This window comes from Gossypium arboreum, chromosome 8 (genome assembly GCF_025698485.1).
Source record: "Gossypium arboreum isolate Shixiya-1 chromosome 8, ASM2569848v2, whole genome shotgun sequence".
Classification (NCBI taxonomy): Eukaryota; Viridiplantae; Streptophyta; class Magnoliopsida; order Malvales; family Malvaceae; genus Gossypium; species Gossypium arboreum.
Window position 1 is genome coordinate 126250484 of NC_069077.1, and position 9276 is coordinate 126259759.

Here is a 9276-nt window from a genome sequence, read left to right on the forward strand (position 1 = left end):
TGATGGTTTGCAGGATGAGGATCCAAACACTCACTTGGCAAATTTCCTGGAATTCTTTGATACATTTAAAATTAATAGCGTTTCTGACGATGCCATTCATCTTCGGTTATTCCCTTTTTCATTGAGGAACAAAGCTAAACAGTGGTTGAACTCGTTACCACGAGGGTCAATTACTACTTGGAAACAAATGACCGAAAAATTTCTATTAAAATATTTCCTGCCGGCTAAAACAGCCAAATTACGTAATGATATCTCTTTGTTTGTGCAGATGGACTTAGAAACTCTTTACGATGCATGGGAGAGATACAAGGACCTACTGCGAAGGTGTCTTCACCATGGACTACGTCTATGGTTGCAAGTTCAAACATTCTATAATGGTGTGAACCCCTCGACAAGGCAAATGATTGATGCAGCAGCCGGGGGAACCATCAACAATAAAACACCTGAAGAGGCTTACGAATTTATTAAAGAAATGTCACTGAATAACTATCAGTGGCAAGTCATGAGGACTAAGCCAACTAAAACAACAAGCGTTTATAACGTCGATTTGGTTACTATGCTGTCAAACCAAGTAGAACTTTGAAATAAAAAGATTGATGGTTTACTTGGTTCTACTCAGGTACATCCAGTAATGAGGTGCGAGACGAATGGAGGAGGAGAATGAATAGAGTATCAACCCTTCAACCCTAGCATCGAGGAGGAACAAGTCCAATATATGGGTAACAATAACTCTAGATCCCAAAATAACCCATATAGTAACACTTATAATGCAGGTTGGAGGAACCATCTCAATTTCTCATGGGGTGGTTAATGAAATCAAAGCCCACAACATCCTCGGGTTATCAACAACCACACTATCAACAGGAAAAGAAACTAAACCTTGAAGAGATGCTGTCTAAATTTATCTAGGTGTCAAAAACCCATTTCCAAAACACTGAGACAACACTTAAAAATCAACAAGTGTCGATCCAAGGGCTCGAAACTCAGATAAGCCAGCTTTCTAAACTAATCTCCGAACGACCACAAGGTAACTTGCCAAGTAATACTGAACCCAACCCAAGGGAATAGCTCAACGCGATTAATGTTCAAGATGAAGAAGGATTCGTTGAGCCTGAGCCAGAACCGAAGCAAGAAACTGTGGTGAGCAGAGATCAAGGTGAAGTAGGTCATAATAAAAACACATCAGTGAATGTCAAATATAAATCTCTTGTGCCATACCCCAAAGTGACAAGAAAAGACCGCTCAAATGAACATTTCGGTAAATTCCTTAAACTCTTAAAAAATTACCTATTAACTTACCATTTATTGAAGCTCTATCACAGATGCCAAACACAATGAAATTTTTAAAGGAGCTTTTAACAAATAAACGGAAGTTGGACGAGGCATTGCATGTGGAGCTAAACGCAGTTTGCTCAGCTATTCTACAAAATAAACTACCCAACAAACTAAAAGATCTAGGGAGTTTTACGATTCCTTGCTTAATTTGTAGTTTAGATGCTAATAATGCATTAGCTGATTTAGGGGCTAGTATTAACGTCATGCCCTACAAAATGTTCAAAAAATTAGGTCTTGGGAAACCCAAATAGACTAGGATGAGCATTCAATTAGTAGATAAAACTATAAGATTTCCTAGGGGTATTATTGAAGATGTGCTAGTTAAAATTGATAAATTTATATTTCCCGTTGACTTTATTGTTCTAGACATAGAGGAGGATAGCAACACTCTTTTGATTTTAGGACGGCCCTTTTTAGCAACTGCTAAAACGATTATTGATGTTGGCATAGGTGAGCTCACACTCCGTGTGGGAGACGAAACAATCACCATTCAAGCTCGCAATTCTGGTAACACATCAGAAATTGAAGGTGATCGTCTAAACCATTCTACTAAAACTGACAATATGGTGCAACCTACTTTGCAGGAAATAAGTCTGAAGGAAGTACATGAGCCATTCTCAAGCAGTAGCAGAGGACCTATTCAAGAATAATGAAGGCTACAAATCAAGGAGCTAGATGAATGGCGGACGCATAAACCGAGAACATACGATAAACTAAAACTACGCCAGAACGAGCTCAATACCTTCCCAAATCAACTTAAGGTTGGAGATAAAGCATTATTAGATGTCGCAGATCCTCACATTGACACTACCAAACTGAACGAAGAAATCCCTCTTACGGAACTTAGCATTTTCCCATTCGGTATAGTCGAGGTAAGTCATCCCAAGTTTGGCACTTTTAAGGTAAACAACACCCGTCTAAAACCTTATTTTGATGAGAATGATAACAGGAATGAGGAGTATAAACTCCTCAAACCACCATGACCATTCAATGGAGAGGTAAGTTGAGCTTAGACTATCAATAAGCCCTTCTCGGGAGGCAACCCGAGCATTAACTATATTAACTTCTTTAAATTTTAGTGTTTAACACCTAACTTACTAACAGAGATCTTGAATACAGGTTTCCCACACAGACAAGGCCTATCCCACGGGCGTGCCTTAGGCCGTGTGGAAACAGGGAAAATATTTTTCCCAGCACGGGCTACGATAAATTGCCATGACCGTACAACATGGCTATGGGCGAACCTGCCAAAACAATATGGGCGTGCGACGCACCCGTGCCTTGAACCCATGGCCTAACCTGTCAAATTAACACAGCCATGCGACACGCCCGTGCCAAGCAACCGTGGGCGAACCTGTTAAATTAACATGGGCGTGGGCCTACATACACGAGTGTGGGAGAAGTGAACGAAGCCAGACATGGTCGTGCGACACGGCCGTGTGCACCCACACGCCCAAGGGACACGAACGTGGACAAAATGTCAGACGTGCCCAAATTCAAAATTCGTGAGTCACAAGGGCAAAAATCAGGGAACACAGGCGTGTTTCCTAGCCGTGTGCCCCCAAATATTTAAATAGGCTGCACTATTCATTGTCTTCTTCACCCAAAAACCCTAACCCTAGCCGCTGCAAGTCCACACGCCCTCCCTGCCACGCCTATACGCTACTTCCCACTCTATTTTTGACGCTCAATGTCTCTCCCTTAGCATTTGTTTACTCCTTTCACTTCTATTTTACTTATTTCTAATGCTTATTATCAAAATAATCTTCATTTCTCTTGAACTATTTTTCATTTTGCTCATTATTCTATCATTTATTTGCATTCTTAGGTTAGTTATCATACATTTCATGTTAAATCGAGTTATTAGGCAAACCTCATACCCATGACATTACTATGCTCATTCTCATGCTATTACAATGCCAATGTCATGAAATTAGGCTATCAAATTGATTATTTTGGTTGAGTTTGCTTAGTATTAGTAGTTTTGGCTAAAATAGTTAGTTTAAATTTATGACTTTTTCCTTTTTCAAATTCGTTTACCTACTATTATTATTCTTTATATTGCAGGTTTACAATATCGTCTTCACGAGGAAAGAAGACCGCTATCCCTGTTTCAAAGAAAAGGAAGGGAGCGTCATCTTCCTTGGGTCCTACGGCAGAAATTCGCCACCCTTTCCTCCAATTCCCCATCGGGCCCCAAGAAGAACTTTTCCATATACTCCGGGCCTGACCTTTAATTACGGGTCACTGCATCGACTGGGCTGTAGTAGAACAAGTTCAGTTGGCTGATGCGATTCGGGCCCTCCTAACCACCGACCATTGGGGGATTTTCTTTGGGATCATCGAGCCAACATATCTTGAGCTCACGATGGAACTATGCTCAATGTTTCATCTTCAGACCGTAATGACGAACTACGATAATCCAGGCACGGTCCAATTTCGCCTAGGCAGATTAGTCCGCCAGCTAAGCATCCCAGAATTCGGTACTGCATTGGGCTTATATACGGAAGATTTCAAGGATGAGAACGACTTAGATGCTCTCAACCGCCACATCCATCATTCTCATTGCTGGGACGCACTGGTACCGGGTTCAGCCACCTACAATCCTAGCCGTTCCAAGGCATCGGCTCTCCCTCCATCTCTAAGGTACACACATGCTATTTTGGCTCACACGATAACAGGAAGGCGACAGAGCACTGGCGTCGCCAACAATCACGACGCCTACTTTTTATGGTGTATGTCGCATGGGCACGTCATCGACCTTACCTAGTTCATTACCCTCACCATTCAATACTAGACGGAGTGGCATAGGAAGGGGGTCATCTCCATTGGCTCCTATGTTACTCAGTTGGCTCGACACTTCGGGCTCCTCAACACCGCGGCCCAGGAATCATCCTTGACCCTCATTGGCCAAATGTCTCAACAAGGCATCTCGAGCATGCTAAGCATGAGGATGCTCGAAAAGCGCTAAAGAACCTACCCTCCTCAATATCGTCTCGCCTAATCTACCGAGGAGGAGGCCCCCGAGGACATTACTGATGATGTCCCCCCACAGCACGAGGACCCACCGTCTCAGCCACCACCGCCCTCTCGTCCAGTTCATGCGGCAGCTTCATATGCTGACATTTCTAAGTGCCTTACTCAATTTGAGCAGCAGTGTTTTCAACGATTTGACAACATTAATGCTACTCTACAGCAGATTTGTCAGCACCTCCACATCTCATCGCCACCCCCACCTCGTGAACCATCTAGTGATGAAGATGTTTAAAAACTTTCATTTATTATTTTATGTTTTTACTTTTATTTTATTTTAAGACTACTTTTTATTTTTCTTTCATCTTATTTTTATTAGGATTTATAAATTTTATTTAACAATTTTGAATTCCGGCTATTTCCTACTGAGTAATCATTCTTCCTTATATACTTTCTAAAAGAGTTCCTGATGCTATCACAGTTATAAAAAGCTCCAAAGCTTACTATTACTCAGGGACTCGAAACTCTACTGGGAAAGGTTCTCCACGACTGCCATGTCCTACTCGACCATGACCATAACCAATTTCAGATATAATATTCTTTTGGCGCAGGACTTATGGACTAATGAACCTCTACCACCGCCAGAGTATCCTCCTCCACCCTCACACCGATTATTCTTCGAAACTCCAGTTCAATGAAATTCATTCATCACTCAAGAAGTTTCACTTTTCTCCCTTTCTTATTTTCACATTCTTTTCTACATATCTATATTTGTAAATTGAGGACAATGTACATCTTAAGTGTGAGCAGGTATTCATTTCATTATCAGAAAAATCCCTAAAAGACTACCTTGTTCTCTTGAAAAGCTCTCATATCATATTTAGAATAAATTTTAATTGATTTATGATTTCGATTGATATATCTTGAATTAAAACATAGGCATTTATGCCTTGATTGTTTAAACTTTAAGACATTAGGGAATCAAGCGTGATAAGTTGATTTTTAAGAATTTAAAATTTTAGGTTGTTTCCCCAAAGTTTAGGTATTACTGTGAGTTGGAATTCACAAGTTTTAAACATCAAAAAGCCATAATTCTTGTGAGATTTTTGAGCCTTTTGAGCATATATTAATTCTTTCATGCTCACCTTTATTATTGCTTTGAGTGCGTCAGTATTGAACTGTTATTCTAGAACTTGCTTGATTATGCATGTCAATACCACACTGTTTGATTTGATATGTCAAAATGAGAAAGGCACTTAGGATTAACCCACTTATGCCATGAAAAGCCTACCTCCACGATTAACCCTTAGTAAACCCCGTTGAGCTAACAAGCTATTTTTTGTATTACCCTTAATATTAACCCTTAACCCATTATTGTTGAAATCCCCTAAATTAATTTGATTCCTATTTTTGTCAAGATTTGAATTGAAATAGTTGCTTAACTATGTTTTATTCTATTTTGTAAGTTGACTTGTTCTTAAAAAATATATATATGTATACATATTAGAGCTTAAGTATTTAAATTCCATATTCTGAGAAGAAGCTTTGTTATACGCAAGTGATGATTACATCTTTTTCTAGTTAAGTGATTTTCTCAATTCAATCTTGACTCTAACTGTTTCTTTCAGCTTGTGACCACACCCCCTAACCAAAGCCACGTTACAACCCTCTAAAGACCTTTTGGTTGATGTCTCATCTCAATTTATAGTGGTGGAGATTGGATTTTCATGCAAGCCTATGGTAATAACTTTTCATATTGAATAATGAGTGCTACTTTCATTATCCTTAAACACTTTGAGTGATTTGAGTGAATCTTTAGTGAGGATGTTAACTCCGTGAGATTTTGAATTGAGGTAACCACTTAGATAAGGGGAGATGCCTCAGTTTTGCATGATTAAATACTCAACTTGGAATGTTTGAAACTTTGATGTTCTTTTAGTTGAATTCTCAATGTATGATTACCTGTGGATTATTTTGAGATATTTTCGATAGAGATTATAAGTTGAGAATGATTTATTTTGATTATGAGTTGAGGATTTTTCTTGAGGACAAACAAATGCTTAAGTGTAGGGGTATTTGATAAACCGTAAGTTATACATATTTTTACCCCATGCTTAACACATTTTATGGATGATTCTTCCTTAGAATTGGTGAATTCGATGCTCCTAATGCTTTAATTTCATGTTTATACTTAGATGAGCATAGGAGAGTGAAAGGAACGAGAAACGGGCCAAAAACGGAGAAAATGGGCTAACATACGAAATTAACATGGCCGAGACTTCCTCACACGGGCAGACCACAAGGCCGTGTCAATTTGGAAAATCGAAGCATGACTCACATGGGTAGAACACATGCCCGAGCAATTCTAATAGGCTCGAGCACGGCCTGAAGTAATCACACACGAGCGTGTCACATGTGTAACACCCCAAACCCGGCCTGGCAGTTTGGCTCAAACCTGGCATGTCACATTAAAGTGATTTTCGAAAACCATGTTTCCATTAAAAACCTTCTTAATAATAAAAAACTTATACCCTTTTTAAACCTTGTTAGAAAACCTCAGCTGAATAACATTCTTAACAACTTTGTAAAAATCTTGGTAGTTGCGGAAGCTTAATTTAAAAACAATTGCGGATACGTGATGTTTTGAACAACAGTATTTGCTTTGGAAAATCGTGTTCTAATACTAGCAATTATAAGAACAATAAATAAAATTCCAAATTTGAAATCCAGAAAATTACAACGGCTTTACTACAACCCACATGAAAACATTTAAAAGTAATAATCAAAACTGTAACATAAACAGTATGTGTGGCTTCTTCTGAAATTACCTGAAAGGTTAATAAACGGGGTGAGTTTACGAAAACTTAGTGTTAAATCCCCTACTATAAAAAAGGAACAGTCAGTCATATAAAAGAATTAAAAGTCTGGCCCCAGCCCTACTTACAGTTTCAGTATCAATTGTGCCTTAGCCCATTATAACAGACAGTACCAGATGGGCCTTAGCCCATTACAGAATAAGAAACATTATCAAAACTAGAATCAAAATGAGAATCAAAATCAGAATCAGGTGACAGAATCAGAATCAGAATTAGGTGACAGAATCAGAATCAGTATCAGGTAACAGGATCAGAATCAGATTGTGAATAGAATCCCAACCCAATCCAGCCATATACACCCCCGTACCAACCTTACAACATGTGGGAAGACAACTCGACCCACCCATCCGCTACACACCACAGAATTTGCAGCATGGCTGCCAGAACAGATATTGTGACAGTGTCACCATATACAGATAATGTGGCAAAGCCACTTAATAGAATACGTGGCAAAAAGCCATCAGTAATTGCATTATGTTAGGCACATAACCATCAACTAGAGTAACATAACCGGCACATAGCCCTAGGTAAATGTGATCGACATAGAGTCGTCAATAACCATGTATTGGCACATAGCTTTAGGCAAATACGTTTGGCACACAGCCATAATCAGGTTGGCACAGAGCCATATGTAGATTGGCGCAAAGCCATAATCAGAATACTTGGCTTTAAGCCATTGGTAGTTGTATCATGTTAGGCACATAGCCATCAGCAACGGTAATATAGTCGGCACACAGCCTCAGGCAAATATGATCGACACGGAGTTATCAATAATCATATATTGGGCTTAAAAGCCACCGGTGGATCCACAATTGTCGAGCAACCATGCGATCCTAACAGATCAGATCTTCCTCGTACAAAATCCCAACCCATGCAACATGTCATGTATGCAGAATGTCATGCCCATATTTGAATCAAACAATCACAGTCAAGTCATTCATATCACCAACATATATTCACAATCAAATCCGTCAACCACACAGTCCAAGTCAGTCACTTGCCCACAAGGGAAAAATAGTCATTTAACACCCTAGGGGCAAAATGGTAATTTTACCCCACAAGGGTATCTCAGTAATTCTACCCTACAAGGGTATTTCGGTATTTCTACCCTACAAGGGTATTTTGGTAATTCTACCCTACAGGGGTATTTCAGTAATTTTACCCTACAGAGGTATTTCAATAATTTTGTAAATCGAGGGTAAAACGATAATTCTGTAAATCAGGGGTACTTTGGTAATTTTGCAAGTCGAGGGTATTTCAGTAATTTTATAGGTCGAAGGTATTTCAGTAATTTTATAGGTTGAGGGTATTTTAGTAATTTCACAAATCAAGGGTATTTTCGTAATTTTACAAACCAGGGGTATTTTGGTAATTTTACAAACTAGGGGTATTTTGGTAATTTTACAAACCAGGGGTATTTTGGTAATTTTTCTAATCGAGGGTATTCAGTAATTTTGTAAACTAAGGGTATTTCAGTAATTTGGTAAACTAAAGTATTCTAAACAGGAATAACAATATAAATGGGCCTAAAGCCCATTCTCGGCCCAAATAGGCCCACACGCTCGTGTGACCCTTTTAGCCCAAATCTAGCCACAGATATGAGATTCACCTAGCCTAATCTAATATTTACTACACAATCAAACAACTTATCCAATTGGGCCCGTAGGCCCATTGGGCCCACATGGCCCCTTTCGGCCCATCGCGGCCTGAAGTAGCCATCCTATAGCTAGAGTAGTGAGAAATACACACCTGATAGGAGACTGGAGTTAATCCACGCTCCGAACACTCTTAGTCGACGCCCAACCCAAACGAGCACGCCATAAAGCGAAAGGGATCAGCCAAGAAAGGTACCTTTCCTCTCCTCATGGTTCTCTCTATTTAAAGGTAGCTTCGCATCCACTCTTATGTTAGCTTCCCAATGTGGGATCCCTCCATCATCAGAGTTTAAATTCAACAACAACTCTTACCGCCCCTTGTTAGAAAAATAAATGCTCTTTGATTGCCATGAGTTTCGAACCCTGGACCTCCTTGCCAACTCTATGACGCCACCTTCCTAACTCTTTTGTGGCGCTACTTTGCCACTAGACCACAA

The 9276-nt window shown here is 39.6% G+C and overlaps 1 non-coding gene across 1 annotated transcript; it reads right to left on the reverse strand.

Annotated features, from left to right (window-relative positions):
- Positions 1-236: 236 nt before the first annotated feature.
- Positions 237-342, reverse strand: LOC128279836 (small nucleolar RNA R71). Its single transcript, XR_008270029.1, has one exon. It is a non-coding gene; the product is annotated as a small nucleolar RNA R71 (small nucleolar RNA).
- Between the last annotated feature and the right edge of the window lie 8934 nt (positions 343-9276).